The 17,970-nt window shown below is 33.9% G+C and overlaps 1 long non-coding RNA gene across 3 annotated transcripts in view; it reads right to left on the reverse strand.

Moving 5' to 3' along the window:
* LOC116596886 overlaps positions 1-17,970 on the reverse strand; it is a 215,116-nt gene that overhangs the window by 26,653 nt on the left and 170,493 nt on the right. For 2 of the 3 annotated variants that reach the window (XR_004288347.1, XR_004288346.1), the window contains exon 2: positions 10,694-10,787. This is a non-coding gene — a long non-coding RNA (uncharacterized LOC116596886). Of the gene's footprint in view, positions 1-1,234; positions 1,330-10,693; positions 10,788-17,970 lie in introns of those variants that run through there. The other variant, XR_004288348.1, reaches the window with a different exon arrangement.

Below are 17,970 nucleotides of genomic sequence, written 5' to 3' on the forward strand. Positions count from 1 at the left end.
TAACTAATGCTGCAATAAATACAGGGATGCACATATTTTTTTCAAATTAATGTTTCCATTGACTTTTGGGTAAATACCTGTAGTAGAATTATTTGATCATATGGTATTTCTATTTTTGACTTTGAGTTATCTTTCACAAAATTTTAATGGGAAAAAAGTCTTTTATTTTTACCTATTTATTTACTATTTCTGAGGCTTTTCTTCTTTTGTATGAATTGTGCTCCATTGAATACCATTTTTCTTCTGCCTTAAGACTTCATTTAATACTTTTTGTAACAAACGTCTGCTAGCAATAAATTCCCTCAATTACTTAGCTGTCTTATCTGAAAATGCCATTATTTTGGATTTTTTACTGGATATATAATTTTAAGTTCATAGTTTTCTTTCAGTGCGTTGTTCATTCCAGTGTTTTCTGATTTTCATTGTTTCCATAGAGAAGTCAGTAAATTTTTTGCCTCTGTGCTTTGTATGCAATGTGTCTTTTTTCTGGGCTTTTATGATTTTTCTTTTTATTACTAGCTTTCAGAAATGATGTCTTGGTGTGGTATTCTTTCCTGTTTGAAATTAGTTGAACTTCTTGGTTTTGTGAGTTTATATTTTTTATGAAATGTGGAAAAAGTCTGGTCATTATTTCTCAAATACTTCTTCCTCCTAGAACTCCAATTACACATTTTTTTTTTTAAGACCACATAGTATCAGGACACTGATATCATTTTATTTATTTATTTATTTAAGTTGTCTTACTCTCTGCTTCTGTTTGGAAAACTTTAGCAGCAATGGCCACCATCGCCAAACTGTGGAAAGAGCCAAGATGTCCTTCAACAGACAAATGGATAAAGAAGATATGGCCTGTACATACAATGGAATATTATGCCTCCATTAGAAAGGATGAATACCCAACTTTTGTATCAACATGGATGGGACTGGAGATCATGCTTTGTGAAATAAGTCAAGCAGAGAGAGTCAATTATCATATGGTTTCACTTACTTGTGGAGCATGAGGAACAACATGGAGGACATTAGGAAAATGAAAGGAAAAGTGAATTGGGGGAAATTGGACGGGGAGACGAACCATGAGAGACTGTAGACTCTGAGAAACAAATTGAGGGTTTGGAGGGGGGTGGTTAGGTGAGCCTGGTGGTGGGTATTAAGGAGGGCATGTATTGCATGGAGCATTGGGTGTGGTGCATAAACAATGAATCTTGGAACACTGAAAAAATAAAATAAAATTAAAAAAAAAAAGTTCACTTACATTTTTACCGGCAGTGTCTAATGCATTGCTTAATGCATCCAGTAGATATTTCATTTCATCTGTGGGAATTTCTAGAGCTACAAAACATTTTCCATGACTGTTCTCATTATTTTAATATTTCAATCTTCAGTATGTAAACGATCAGCTGTTTTAAAGTCTTTGCTAATTACATCATCCCTGTCAATTCTTGGTCTGTTTTCCCTGGACTGGCTACTATATCTGGCTTTACATATGGGGAGAGGCCAGCATCAGTCCATGTCTTTCTCAGTGAGCTTAGAGTACATATGTACCATATGCATGAGGCTCCATGATCAAGTAAGCACAATACCTTCTTCACAAGAATGTGAGAGTTGGAGAAAGGAAGTAAAATAGTTTAAAAAGCATTTTAATAGGGATACATAATTAATGATAAATATCCACAAATAAGGGCTATCTATGCAAGTCCACAAAGGTCAAATAAACCTTCTAAATAAATAGTATAAGTCACTGTGATGTCCTCTGTTCTTTACATCTCTGAAGAAAAGTATCTGTTTATTCAAATGAAATAGTTTCCTTATTTTAATAAGGCAATGAAAATTATATAAATTAATATTTTTTTACTTCTTTCCATCAATTTCGAACTTTAAGGAAAAAAATCAAGTGAACAAATAGATAAGAAAAATGCAAACTAAATGCTTGGCATATCCAACCTCCCACATCCCAGTTGCTTGCTTCTGCTTTATTAAAAAAATATATATATTTATATACATATAAATATACATATATTTATATGTATGTATGTGTACACACACACATACACACACATATCCAGTAATTTGGAGTACAAAAGTAACATATACTTATTACAGCAATTTAGGAAAGCATAAAAAAGGACAGGAAAAATAAATTCACCCATCATTTTATATTAAAAGATAATCTCTGTTACATTTTGGAGTATGCATGTAGACATTCACTTTTGTTTTTAAAACAAAAATGAGTAGTGAAAAGTTAGTCATCTTAGAATAGTTTATTCTACCAACATATGTTGGACAGTTTAGTTGGACATTTGTTGGCCATTTTAGTTGTTTTCAAACATCATGATAAAATAATTCTTTTTTTTTTTTTTTTAATGTGTTTACTTATCTTAGAGAGAGAGAGAAAGAAAAAGAGAGAGCCAGCAGGGGAGGGATAGAGGGAAAGCGACAGAGAGAATCTCAAGCACACAACCCACTGAGTGTGGGATTCTATCCCAGGACCCTGAGACCATGATCTGAGCTCAAACCAAGAATCAGATGCTTAACCAAATGAGTGATCCAGGCACACCAAATAATTCTTGATAATACACTTAGGCGTAGTTTTTAGAAATGTGATCCCTGAGTAAATCAGTACACACATGTAAAGCTTTTGTTAGAGTTTCCTCCAGAGTTTTTTTTTTTTTGTTAGAGTTTCTCCCAGGAAGATAACACCAAGATGTTGGACTAGAACAACTGCTGGATCTCTAAGTATCAACTCCAATAGAAATTATAGACAGAAAAAGCCAAGAATAAGAAAACTTAAAAACTCCTCCGGAGGGCAGGGTGGTATAGAAGACTGTTGTGAACTGGTAAATGTCCTTGGGCCTTGGAACCCAGGGCTCTAGGGTAAGAGGCAGCCTATCGACTATGGGAGGACAAAATTGGAAATGAACTGTTAGAGTTCTGCTTTTGATTCTTTTCTGTCATTGCCTTGAAACAAAAATTGACTGCCCCCATATCTTCAGGGACTCACACTACCATACAAATGCCCTCAGGAGTAAAGAGTACTTAAAAATTTTTGAGCTGAGAAACAGCCCATGAGAAAGGGTAAATACTAACCATTTACATTAATGTGGATGGAACTGGAGGGTATTATGCTGAGCGAAATAAGTCAATCAGAGAAAGACAATTATCATATGGTTTCACTCATATGTGGAATATAAGAAACAGCACATAAGATCATAGGAGAAGGGAGGGAAAACTGAAAACTCCCTGAGAGGGAGACAAACCACAAGAGACTCTGAACTACAGGAACAAACAGAATTGCTAGAGGGGAGGTGGGTAGGAGGATGAGGTAGGTAATGGGTGATGGGTGTTGAGGGACCATGATATACTGAGCAAATGAGCATTAGGTGTTAATGCAACTTATGAATTACTGAACTCTACATCTAATTTAAATTAAAAAAAAAATAAAGAGCTGAGAAAAACATGGGGTGGGAGGACTAACTAACCTTAGGCAGTCATATCCCTACCCTTTCCTACCAAATCACAGAGCTGGTGATTTAGAATCATCATCTATGGATGCTGCTGCTTCTGGTGGGATGGGGGAGTGAGGGGAAATGGTGAGACTCAGATCTGAGGTATCACTTTCCTGACTATAAATTATTGTGATTTCTTGGTGGCCTGAGGATTTTCTACCTACCTGCCATCCTCTGAAATCCGTTGCATTTCTATATACTAATAATGAAGTACCAGAAAGAGAAATTAAGAAAACAGTCCCATTTATAACTACACCAAAAATAGTAAAATACCTAGGATATTTACCAAGAAGGTAAAAGACCTTCTGGTACTCTGAGAACTCTAAAATGCCGATGAAAGAAAATGAAGTCAACACAAAGGGAAAGATATTCTATGCTCTTGAATTAGAAGAACAAATATTATTAAAAGGTCCATATTACCCAATACAATCCACAAATTTTATGTAATCTTTATCAAAATATCAAAGGCATTTTTTGAAGAACTAGAACAAACAATCCTAAAATTTCTACGGGACCTCAAAAGACTCCAGATAGCCAGAGCAATCTTAAAAAAGAACAAAATTGGAAGAATCACAATCCCAGATTTTAAGATACACAACAAAGCTGTAGTAATCAAAACAGCACAGTTCTGGCACAAAAACAGACACATAGATCAATGAAAAAAAAGAACAGAGAGCCCAGAAATAAAAACACAATTCTATGGTCAATTAATCTTTGACAAAGGAGGCAAGGATATGTAATGGGAAAAAGACAGTCTCTTCAACAAATGGTGCTAGGAATATAGGAGAGGAATATGCAAAAGACTGAAATTGGATCACTTTCTTACACTATATACAAAATTAAATTTGAAATCAGCTAAATGCCTAAATGTGAGACCTGAAACCATAAAAGTCCTAGAGGAGAACACAGGCAGCAACCTATTTGGCCTTGGCCATAGCAACTTCCTGCTAGACATATCACTAGAGGCGAGGGAAACAAAAAAGCAAAAATAAACTATTGGGATTACATCAAAATAAAAAGCTTCTGTTCAATGAAGGAAATAGTCAATAAAACTAAAAGGTAACCTATTGAACAGGAGAAGATATCTGCAAGTGACATATCTAATGAAGAGTTGGAACACAAAATATATAAAGAATTGATACAGGGGCGCCTGGGTGGCTCAGTGGGTTAAGCCGCTGCCTTCGGCTCGGGTCATGATCTCGGAGTCCTGGGATCGAGTCCCACATCGGGCTCTCTGCTCAGCAGGGAGCCTGTTTCCCTCTCTCTCTGCCTGCCTCTCTGTCTACTGTGATCTCTCTCTGTCAAATAAATAAATAAAATCTTTAAAAAAAAAAAAGAATTGATACAATTAAATACCAAAATAAATAAATAAATGAATAAAAATCAAATAATCCAAATAAAAATGGGCAGAAGACATGAACAGACATTTCCCAAAGAAGACATACAGATGGCCAACATCCACAAGAAAAGATGTTCAATGTCTTTAATCATCAGGGAAGTGCAAATCAAACCTACATGAGATATCACCTTATACTTCCCAGAATGGCTAAAATAAAAACACAAGAAACAGCAAGTGTTGACAAGGATGTGGAGAAAAAGGAACCATCTTATACTTCTGATGGGAATGCAAACTGGTGCAGTCACTGTGGAAAACAGTATGAAGGATCCTCAAAAAGTTGAAGATAGAATTGCCATGATCCAGTAATTCCACTACTGGGTGTTTACCCAAAGAATACAAAAACACTATTTTGAAAAGATATGTGCCCCCCTCTGTTTATTACAGCATTATTTACAACTGCCAAGATATGGAAGCAGCTCAAGTGTCCATCTATAGATGAATGGATAAAGAAGATATGGTACATATACACAACAGAATATTACTCAGCTATAAAAACAATGAGATCTTGGCATTTGCAAAGACATAGATGGATCTACGGGAATAATGCCAGATGAAATAAATCAGAGAAGGACAAGTACCACAGAATTTCACTCACATGTGTAATTTAATAAACAAAACAAAGAAAAAAAGAGACAAACTGAAAAACAGACTTAACTAAAGAGAAGAAACTGATGGTTACCAGAGGGGAGGTGGGTAGGGGAATGGGTAAAGTAGGTGTAGAGGATTAAGAGTATACTCTTTTTTTATTTTAAGAGTATATTAAGATTAAGAGTATCTAAGTGATGAGCACTGAAAATGTATAGAATTGTTGAATTACTATTTTGTACACCTGAAACTAATTTAATACTCTATGTTAACTGTACTAGAATTAAAAAATAATTTTTTAAAAAGGAAAAAGAAAAATTACTACACTTATTTAAACAATAGTATATAGAGTAATGCTGACAGAATATCTTGGCAAAGTCTGTTGTCTTTAAAAATAGCTAGCAGCAAAGAAAAAGAAAAATTGACTGCAATAGTTTGTTATTTAAAGTAGATAGTTACAACAAGATGGAATTGGGGAAGGAGAAAGAGAAAACAGGATGTCAGAATGTATAAGAATCTCTTTAGGGAAGATATATAAATGCTAAGTTGTTATTTTTAAGTAAAAAAAGATTAAAAAGAAGATATACAAAGTGTATGAAAAAGCTGAAATAAAATGGTAGAAAACATTCAACTGTATCAAAAATTTAACTATTATATGTTTATTGACAGTTTCTTGTTAGTGGGTCTATAAAATTTGTGCTTATAATCTCTACTCCTTTTTCTTTTTGTAAGCTGGAATACCTTTAATTTTTCTTTTAATAATATGTTGTTACTCTAAAGTTTCAAATTCTGGAGATAAAATGAAAATCATCTAGAGTTTACCACAATTTGGTATATATTGTAAAGGACATTAGACCAGATGACTATCTTTCACCAACACTTATCTTCCCTGAACTTTTATATCTTGGTTATTCTTTTGTCAAAATATTTACCTTTTATAGAAGCTTAACACATGCAACCAGAAGTATGGCAACAGTTTTAGGAGATACAAACAAGTGAACCAAACAATGTTAAATAATGTAAACCAAAGTTTCTGTTTGTGGAATAGTAGAGAACTAATGGAGCACAGAATTAATTTCGGTATGTGGCACTGAGAAGTTAAGTGAAGCAACGTGAGAGCCCACTGGTCAGGGTTAAAACACTGAATCCCTGGTCACTTCAAAAGGTGGGGGGTGACCATTCCATCGCTCAGTTAGACGTGTACACTGAGACTGTCTAGGCATTTCCTGAGTCAAAGAAAACTGGGTCTGACCTATACATGTAAATGGGAGACCATCAGGTGTCATCAGTACTTATGGGAGGATACTGGAAGAAATGGAGGAAAAAAATCAAAAAGCACTTAAAGGCATCAATAGCATTCAAAGAAATCTCAAAAAAATGCTCAGAACCAGATAGTTTTACATGAGTTTTAACACACATTAAAGAAATAGTAAATTCATATCTTGTAAAGCTTTTCCAGAAATTAGAAGAGTAAAAGCTGCCCATCTTATTTTATTAGGTTAATGTAATCTTAATTCCAAAATGAGACAAGGAAAATGAAGAGAAAACAACTACAGCACATTTCACTTAAAAATGCAGATTCTAAAATTCTCAATAAAATATTTGCTAACCAAAAAATAACGTGTTAAAAATAATACACCATGGGACGCCTGGGTGGCTCAGTTGGTTGGGCGGCTGCCTTCGGCTCAGGTCATGATCCCGGCGTTCTGGGATCGAGTCCCACATCGGGCTCCTTGCTCGGCGGGGAGCCTGCTTCTCCCTCTGCCTCTAGCCTGCCACTCTGTCTGCCTGTGCTTGCGCTCTGTATCTCTCTCTCTAACAAATAAATAAAATCTTTAAAAAATAAAATAAAATAAAATAATACACCAAGATCAAGTAGGATATAAACTAGAAATGCAGTGATGGTTTCATATTAGAAATTCTATCCAAATAATTCACAGCATTAATATACCACAGGATAAATGTCATGTGATTACCTCAAAGATGCATAAAAGCCATTTTATAGGGTTCAATAGCTATTTATGCATACCAAGCTAGAAATAAAAGAACTTCCTTAACTTAGTAAAGGTTGTATATTAAAAACCTTTAGCAATGGGGCGCCTGGGTGGCTCAGTGGGTTAAAGCCTCTGCCTTCGGCTCAGGTCATGATCCCAGGGTCCTGGGATGGAGTCCAGTATCAGGCTCTCTGCTCAGCAGGGAGCCTGCTTCCTCCACTCTCTCTGCCTGCCTCTCTGCCTACTTGTGATCTCTCCCTCTCTGTCAAATAAATAAATAAAATCTTTAAAAACAAAACAAAAAAACAAACCTTCAGCAAGCATTATACTTAAGTGAGAAGTAAGATACTAGATGCATCCTCTTTAAGACTAGGCATAAGATAAGGATGCCCATTGCCACTAGTACTTGTTTAACATACTTCCAGAGGAACTGATAAAAGGTATTAGAAAGAAGAAAAGTAAGAGGATGGGAGAGGTAGAAAGAAAACTTTGATTATTTGGAATTGATATATGATCACCTATCTAGAAAGAACAATCTTTTAAGCATTAGAGAGTTCAGCATTGTTGTTAAAACCAAGATCAAGTTTCAAAAAATCAGTATTATTTCTCTACACAAACAAGAGACATCAAGAAAATATTTTAATAAAATTTAAAATATTGATGTCTACTCAAAGAGCATCATGCACAAAATTAAAAAGTTGAAATAATGGAAGCAGATTTTTTTTAGTATCTAAAACTAACAGGAAATGAATATTTAGAATATACAACAAACTCTTACAGAGCATTTATCAAAAGACAAGAACCTATATGAAAAATAAAGTGTATGAACAGCAATTTCAGAAAAGGGAAGTCAAAAGGCCAATAAAAATATGAAAATATATTCAAACGTATTACTGATAAGAGGAATTAAAATTAAAACGAAAAACTACAAAAATTATGCACATGAGATGGAAAATAGCAAGCTCAATAATGTCAAGGATTGACGGGAGTGAGAGGGTTACTGTTGGTGTGGACCAAAGTATTTGATCAAGCAACTGGCAGGACTTGGTCAAATTAAGCATAAACATGTGTCCTACTACCAGCAATTGTGCTCCTTGATATATATCCCAAAGAAGTCCTTGCAAAATTCCATGATTAAATAAGTATGAGGATGCTCATCATAGCAGTGTTTGTTGCAACAGAAAATCTGGGTAGCAATCACTGGGAAATATAGGTTGTTCAAACACGATAGCTACAAACTATGGAATATTATGCAGCAGTTAGAAGCAATGTACACATGACAACATAAGTAAATGATAAGCACATAATGTTAAGTAAAATTAAGCAGTAAGGAACAAAACAAAATACACAGCACAATATCATATATACATAATAAAATTTAATACACATAAAAAAGGGGAGGGGGCAGGGTGGAGAGATAATTGACACAAGCCCAACCAAGAGACCCATGAAGGTTCATAATATATTCTCTTATTTATTTGAAATTTTCTGTTTAAAATATTTAAAAACATGTATAAAAAATAATACATTATAAAAATACATAGAATAAACCAAAGAGAGCATTTCAGTAGTTACTATAATGACTATCATATTAGAATGGTTCCCTATGGGTCAAGGTCAGGAGCATGGGACTAGAAACAAAAATAAAATGTATAAATAAATAATATCAGTACTTTACATGGACCAACGATGACAGCATGCAATGAACTAAGGAGCACGTTTAGCTTTATTCTCTATGCAAAGGTCCTTTAAAAAAAAAAAAATTCCTTATGGCTATTTTTTTTTAATTGGAGGGATCTGGTTTTAGCTAGTGAAGATGAAGGAACTAAAAAAATAATTGTCTAATTATTATAATTCAGAAAACAATTGAATAGCTGTTCCAAGTAACCAACTCACCATATGTAACTATAGAAATGAATTAGAAATAAGCAATGTCATTTTTATTTTCAAGATAAGTCATTTCTGACAATATTCATCACAAAAAACTAGCAAAATCAATAAGCTGCTACCCACAAATTAAGGAGAAAAAATAGACTCTAAAGTACTAGCACTCTAAGAGAATAAAGAAAAACAGAACAAAAGGAAAAAATTTCCGCACCAGAGGCTGTAAACTGTTTTATTTCATTCACACAGTTGGCAAAAGTAGGTTTTTTCACAGGCAAAATTCTGTGCTGATATTAAAAATTAGGACTCTTCAAAATCCATATTTGTTTCTCACAAAAAATTGTAAAATCAGATTTAACAATCTCTTATTTCTTCCTTGGGAGGATTATAGAGCTGAACAAAAGTGCCTCATTTATTGGTCACATATTCTCCAAAGTTACATTGTACCTGCCTAACACACAATGTTATTTAAAATACCTTTTCTTTGCACATAGTACTCCTCATCTCTCACTCAAAATTTTACCAAAATATATTAAAAAATTTACTTAGTAATGTAATCATATAAGCAGTCATGGGAGGCATGAGCAGAACATGCTAAATGAAAGGATATGATGGGTCAAGAGAAATCTCTGGGGACTCAAGAAATAGTAAAAAGAGGTTTGGTATTCGGAGGTAATACCGTGAATATATGAAACTATGACAGGGTTTTTGGAGTGGTTAAAGAACAAGTTTCTAATGTAGTTAACCGATTAACCGATGAATGAATACACTACATTAAGAAGAAAGTGCAGTGGATAGAAATTTTTTTTTAATATTTTATATATTTATTTGAGAGAGAGACAGTGAGAGACAGCACAAGTGAGAAGGTCAGAGGGAGAAGCAGACTTCCCGTGGAGCTGGGAGCCCAATGCGGGACTCGATCCCAGGACTCCAGGATCATGACCTGAGCTGAAGACAGTCGCTCAACCAACTGAGCCACCCAGGTGCCCCTGGATAGAAATTTTAAGTATTCTTTCAAGTTAAACATTATTGAGTTCTGCTTACAGTTTTAATGGAAGCTACTTCATTTCTTCTCTATTATTCTTATTTGGTTTGCACACTTCCATGATAATACATCAATTTTATCAATTGCTTGTTATAAATGAAATACAATACTTCTTGTCAAAATAGTGTTAGGGCATACATATTTGTGCCTGAATATGAATGAATGTGGTGTTGAGGTTTCTTAGGTAGGGCCAGTGGTAAAGCCAGTTTGCCAAGTCAAAGTACAGTCTGGAAATCCTCGTCATTTAAATGAGATTATTTATATGGTTGTATTTATTACTTACCTTGAGTATCTATATTTTAAAGATCTTGTCTGTAAACCATATAACCTTCAATATCTACTTCCCACATGCAGAAACTGATTTCCTCAAAAAGCATCTAAAAAAGAAGAAAATATCACAGATTGGAGGAAATAAATATTATTTCATTTATTTTAAATATAAAAGCAGATTATTCAAAATTATTCTTTATGAGTTTAGTAAGTTTGGAAAAGGGGAGGTGTATCTCATAGGACATATTTTATAGAAATAAAACAGTAGTAATAATGAGATCTTTCCATTTAGAAGAACCAGAAATTTCTACGGAACACATATTTTGATTCAGGTCATAAAATTTTATATTTTCTACAGTACTGATTTTACCTGGTTACTTTGTTTCTATGAGCATTCTTAAGAAATATAATTTTAGGTATGCCCGCGTGACTTGGTTGGGCTACCTACTCTTGATTTCAGCTCTGGTCATGATCTCAGGGTTGGGGGATTGAGCCCCGACTTGGGCTCCATATCTTTCTGTCTGTCTCTCTCTTTCTCTTCCTCTGCCTCTCCCCTCAAACCCCTCTGTGCTCACTCTAAGTAAGTAAGTAAATAAATAAATAAAACATTGTTAAAAAAAAATCTTAAATACATTGATTCTGATGTCCTACATGAATATAGCCCTACCCTAGAAAATATTTTCCTTATTACAAAAATATATTCTTGATTACATCTAAATTGCTTATAAATGCCAATATCATAGAGATCAACTAGTTATTGTCCTCATAAAAAAGGTCAATGTCACTTTAATCACCCAATCAGTTCTTTACACCAACCTAGGGAAACTCTACAGAGTCTTTTAAGAGAAATTGCCACTAATAGAGAATTAGGATCATCCAGAGGAAATGTTCTTTGCTAAAGGATTTTTATTCTGACTCTTCTTGATTTTTTTCAAGAAGCCTAAGACAAGCAGTTAGGGAAACAGGATTCAGAGGCTAGTGTGCCATACCTTTAGTACATGGTTTTGAGTACTATGGATTCCCAAGCCATATGTCAAAAAGTTTTGGATTAAGCAACATGATTATTCTTTTTGGACATTAATGTAGATCTCTCATTAGTGTAGTTTTTCAGTCGCAGCTGCATATTAAAAATACTTGGGACACTTTTAACTATTTTGAGACTCAGTATACTTCTTAGATACTCTGATTTAAATGGCATGATGTGGGGTCGGGGTGTAGGAAGGAAGGATATCTGTTCTTCAGGTATAGAAACAATCTCCTTCCAAGTATCTGATTTAATTTCTACAGATCAATAAGATTAGCTTAAAAAAATACAGTCTACAGATATCTATGAAACTTACAAAACTACTATGAAAACGTATGAAAAATACTGAATACTTGCTAATCTGACTACTAACAAGTGTGACATAAATGGTGGTTGCAGGGAATTTCAAAGTACAATGCACTTAAGGACCAAAGGTACTACTTCAAAATGTAGAATCCTGCTAGGTGTTATGCTGGAGATTCTGATTCAGAGAAACTAGGCTAAGGCCATGGATTGTCTATTTTTACAGACATCTCTGATGATTATAATGCAAAAGGTCTATAGTCCCTATAAAAGAGTGCTATAAGAATTTATGAATACTATTACTATGACCTTCATTATTAGCATTTATAAAAATCCTTGAGTTTTATTTTAAGGTAATATTTCTAATCTTAAAAGATAATCTTAAAACACTCAGGATAGGAAATAACTTTAAAATGCAAGTAAGACTTTAGCAATAAATCAATGTAGATAAGTTAAAATAATGTTTATGGATAATATATTTTTTAAGTTGTGCTACTCTCCTAAGTAAACTATGTAAGTAATCAACAAAATACTGTGGCAAAAAAGAGAAAACTAGATTATATTCTGTAATGGGAATTAAACCTAACACTATATATTTAACTACAAACATGCCCTCAATGATCAGAATTAAAAATTTTTTTGGCCCTAACTTAGCAGGGGGGGAAAGCTCTTCTAGCATCATTTGCTCTAAGAGCAAAGCTAAAATTTTTTTTAAAGAAAAAGTCTTGAGTCATTTCCTTCAACACACACACTAACATAACTTACTAAAAATAACATGAAATAGGCTGTTAATATTTTAGATTTGAAACTTCTTATAAACAGGTCCAGAAATACAGTCACGGACTTCTCAAATGTCTTTCATGAACATGGATCTACTCCACCTCTCAAATCTGCAGGATCAGATGCAAGTCTGGCTCTGGTTTATAGCTACGCAATCAGGTCCCAACGTCTTTTGGCAAGATTCATGATCTTTTACTATTTGACCTCAGCTGCCTTTTGTTGTTTACCTCTCATCTCTTCATCAACCAAAACCTGGCTCAAATATTGCTTCCTCCTTGAAGGAAATTTCCATCAATCTGACACTAAAAGCTTTCTTTCTCTTCTTATTGCAAATTACTTAGGTAATTAATCAGGTACTCACTTATGGTCCCTTATTTCTATCTTTTATTATTAAGATTTGGCATGTTTGTTTTATTCCCTCAACTAAATTATATTTCCCAGCAAGCCTGAAAGCATTTAATAAATATGTGATGATTTTATTTGTTAGTCTTCCCAGTAACTGAGTATAGCATTTGACAGTGATTGAGTGAGGCATCCAGCTTTTCTCTTTAGTATGCCTTACAACTATTAATGATTTAAAAATTGTAATTGTGATCTCCCTATCCTGCAAGAATTTGTCCATCTCTTTTGAGGCTACAACACCCAACTCTCTTAATATCTCATAATCCAGGTAATTTTAGTCAAAGGAGGGTAATGGTGTAATAACTGCTCTTAATAATAACAATGAATTAACAAGAATGCACATTTTATTTTATTTTATTTTTAAAGAATGCACATTTTAAAGAATAAATTAGACTCTATTTAATTATACTTAACATAGAAGTTCTAGGGAAAAGATTTAGTGTTTCCTTAGAAAAACTACATACTTTAATAAGAACCAATAACTCAGTAAATAACAGCATATATCACAAAACAACTCAAAGTATACATATTATTTTTTAATAACTAAAAATACAAATTTATAGATAAGTGTCTGCAACATTTTTTTAAAGCTAACACTTCTTCCTTGCTTTGAGATACAGTAATGAGAGCTAACATTTATTGATTTTTAAATCTAACCATCATTAATTAAATTTTTACAACAATCCTAAGAAGTACTATTATCATCTCCATTGCACAGATAATGAAATTGAGGAACAGAGAGATTGACTCATCCAAGGTGCTATAGTCAGTAACTGTCAGAGCTAGATTTCAAACTCAGACAGTCTGTAATTATCTACAATATTTTCTGAAGCCACTGTCCATTAAACTAAAACTCCAGTAGCTCTGGAAGCCTTACTGAATGTATCTTCATATAAATTTCTGCCTTCCACCTTCTACCCTTTTGCAAGCTTTATCAGGTTTCCCACTCAAAGGAGAATGCCATGGGGGTTCATTTCCAACTCTTCTCACAAAGAGATGATTTCTTTTTCTTTTTTTTTTTTTAATTATGTTCAGTTAGCCACTGCATAATACATTAGTTTTTGATGTAGTGTTCAATGATTCATTAGTTACGTATAACACCTAGTGCTCATTCTAGCACATGCCCTCCTTAATACCCATCACCCTGTTAACCCCTCCTTCAGCCCCCTCCCCTCTGAAACCTTCAGTTTGCTTCCAGGGGTCCACAGTCTCTCATGGTAATCTCCCTCTCTGATTTCTAAGCCCTCATTTAGTGCTACATACATTCTATTATTTCTGTACAATTTAAAGAATAAATTCACTGTATAATTTACATAATAAAACATAATAAATACTAAAGATTTATCCTAAAAACCTCATTCTTGCTTCGAATATGATGTCTTCTAAGCCTAATAACATTAAGTATAGATCCATGCTGGATATTTTATTTACAGTTTTAACTCATTAAAAAAATTTTACAAAAATTATACCTTCTTATAGAAAAATTATACCTTCTCTATAATCTTGAAATATGGAAGTTTTTACAGTAAGAAAACATGCTTTCTGCTTCCCTGAGCTATAGGACTATATCAAAACTTAAAATACTGCTTCTTTTTCTTCTTCTTCTTTTTTTTTTTTTTTTTTTAAGAGCGAGAGAAAGTGTGAGTGTGGGGTGAGGGGTTAGAGGGAGGAGGCAAGAGAGAAACTCTCAAGCAGGCGCCAATGCCCAGCATAGAGCTCCACGCAGGGCTTAGTCCCCTGACCCTGAGATCATAACCTGAGCCGAAATCAAGAGTTGGATGCTGAACCGACTGAGTCCCCAAGGCACCGCTCAAAACCTAAATTTTTATAGGTAATTGCTCTCATACTATTAGTAGAATGCAATTTTGTAGACCTCAAGATTCCATTTATTCTAGTAGGTGACTTAAAAAAAATCTAATGCACAAATTTCAGATGTGGCTGAATGGAAACACAATACAGCAAAGCATTAATGAATAAAATAAAATCTTTCAGTCTTTTATTTCAATAAAAACCAAAAAATTAGAATTAAAAATATATTTAACCCTTGTCTGCTTGCTTATTTGCCTTGTTTGCCCTTTTTTTTTTTTTTAAGATTTTATTTATTCATTTGACAGACACAGATCACAAGTAGGCAGAGAGGCAGGCAGAGAGAGAGGAGGAAGCAGGCTCCTGGCTGAGCAGAGAGCCAGACACGGGGCTCCATCCCAGGACCCTAAAATCATGACCCGAGCCGAAGGCAGAGGCTTTAACCCACTAAGCCACCCAGGCGCCCCTTGCCTTGTTTGCTTTTTAAATGTTTCCAAATTTGTTCAGTATGACAAAAGTTCTAATCATGCAGTGAATGGAAGTTTTTTTTTCTCAACTGTTTTTAGTTTGAAGACTAATCTTAGCCTGACTGTATTCAAGCCATTGCTTAGTACCAGTTAAGTCCGTTATTAAGTTTATTCCAGATCACTCATTTAGTGCAACTTGCATAACTCTTATTTATGGTTTTAGGGCAACTGTTCTATTTATGTTGAACAGTATAAAATTCCCTCATTGGATACGCCCCAGTCATTGTCAAAACAAAGAACCACGGGTAATTCCTTAATCCTGTCCACCAAATTAGGCCTTGTCTTTAGCCCTCTTGTAACTTGCCCAGATGATCTGGCTTCAGTTAAGAAGCTATATTTAAAGTCCAAAGAAACTAAAGTTCTTTCTATAAAAGTTGATAATAACCAGGCTTTCAAGGTAAAATAGTAAATGACATTTATTTTTCATTAGAGAAAAGAAAGAAGCAATCTTTACTTCTTCTTACTTTCTTTTCCCACCAGCATTCTCTGAAACTGTTTATCTGATCTGGACAGTATATCTCTTCCACTGGAATAAATAATCAATTTGGTTCTACAGACCACCTTAATTACATCTGTTATTTGGGAAATACCAGTGAGTGATTTTTGACTACTAATGTGCAAATGCCTTGAGAGCTAACGTTTTTGGGCAGAAAGAATTATGTACAACATTTTGCCAAATATAATACCAAGAACAGCATGTTAATATTATGGAAATAACAAATTCATTAAGCTTGTTATCCTATTGGGCTGGTTGATAGACTATTAATGAACTAATAGGGTCTGGACCTAGTTAGTGGGTTGGCAGCTCATTTATTACTCTAATTCTAGGTAGTTTCTCCCAAATTCAAAAATAAGGTTCTTGAAGACCACTATGGATTGAGAACTCAAGGCTGAGAAAATAAGTATGTTGTAGGATCTGGAGATGGAAATCATGTGAATATTAAGGTCTCGATTAATAGGCTTACATTCAATAAAACAAAGACATTTTAAAGAAATCATTTCCATTTATTTTTTAAGCACCAAAACTTTTTAAGGATTTTCTCTGTGGCAGTGTTACAGAAATAACCTATAAAACTATTCCATATAATATAGCTTTATTATATTTTTTAAAGCTCTTTTACTTTTGGAAATTATAAATATACTGGTAACCTTGCTTTCTACCTAGCTCTAAGTGTTGGCACTGTTAAAATTTATGACTAGGATGATATTGATACTATCATCGTATTTTCTCAGGTTCTGCCTCTTGCCTCTCTGACTCCTTAATCAGTAGTCTCTATGATACATTTCTAGCTGTATTTTCTACTTGTTATCTTTCTCACAGTATCTTTAGAAACTGTTACCACGAACATCACCTCCATTTTCTTTTTAAAAACATCATGTTCCTCTTTTTCTCATTATTATCAATAACAGGAGTTGCCTACATTTCCAGAATGCTGGAAATAAAATATTTTTTTAATACTAAAAAGGTCTACAGAGGAAAAAAAAAAAAAGAGAGAGAAAAGAGAAGAGAAGCAACAGTGATACGTTGATTTCATTGTTCAGGATTATGCTAAAAGCATATAAGCATATCTTGGAAATATTGTACATTTGGTTCCAAATCACCACAATAAAGCAAATATTACAATAACATCAGTCAAATGAACTTTTTGGTTTCCCAGTGCATATAAATGTTATATATAGTCTACTATATGTTATATATAGTCTACTCAGTGTGCAATACAGTCATGTCTAAACAATGTACATACCTTAATTAAAAGACACTTTATTGCTAAAAAATGCTATCATCTGAGCTTTCGACAAGTCATAATCACTGATCACCATAACAAATGTAATAATAATAAAGAGGTTTGAAATATTGCAAGAATCACAAAAATGTAACAGAGAGACAGTGAGTAAATGCTATTGGAAAAATGGCACTGAGAGACTTGCCCAACACAGGGTTGCCACAAACCTTCAATGTGTGCAAAAAAAAAAAAAAAAAAAAAAAGTAATATTCGTGAAGTGCAATAAATGAGGTAAGGGTGTAGATGGAATTACTGGACAAGGGATATCAAAGAGACAGGGATATCAAAGGAGGAATTTCAACATCAGAAGGTATGATTAAATTCCTTCTGAAACATGGTGAACTTGAAGGACCCTTCCAAATCCATGATTCTATGAATCTATGATTGAGAATCATAAGCAATTTTATGAACAAACAAGAAAATGTTTTGGGCGGGGGGAAGCATTCACAAGTCAAAACCAAAGTTGTACTGCCCCCTTTTGCAGGCTGACTACGGAAATTCATAAACATTTAACAGGATAACAATTAACATTTTAGTTTCTAAAGCAGTATGGTAAAATATAGGAATTAGTTGTACCAGTCAGCAATTTATTTTTTAATATATTTAACTAACCCCAGTGTTTAAACGACCAAAATAATATAAATTCATTGGGGGCCAACATGAA

Source organism: Mustela erminea, chromosome 8 (genome assembly GCF_009829155.1).
Source record: "Mustela erminea isolate mMusErm1 chromosome 8, mMusErm1.Pri, whole genome shotgun sequence".
Lineage (NCBI taxonomy): Eukaryota > Metazoa > Chordata > Mammalia > Carnivora > Mustelidae > Mustela > Mustela erminea.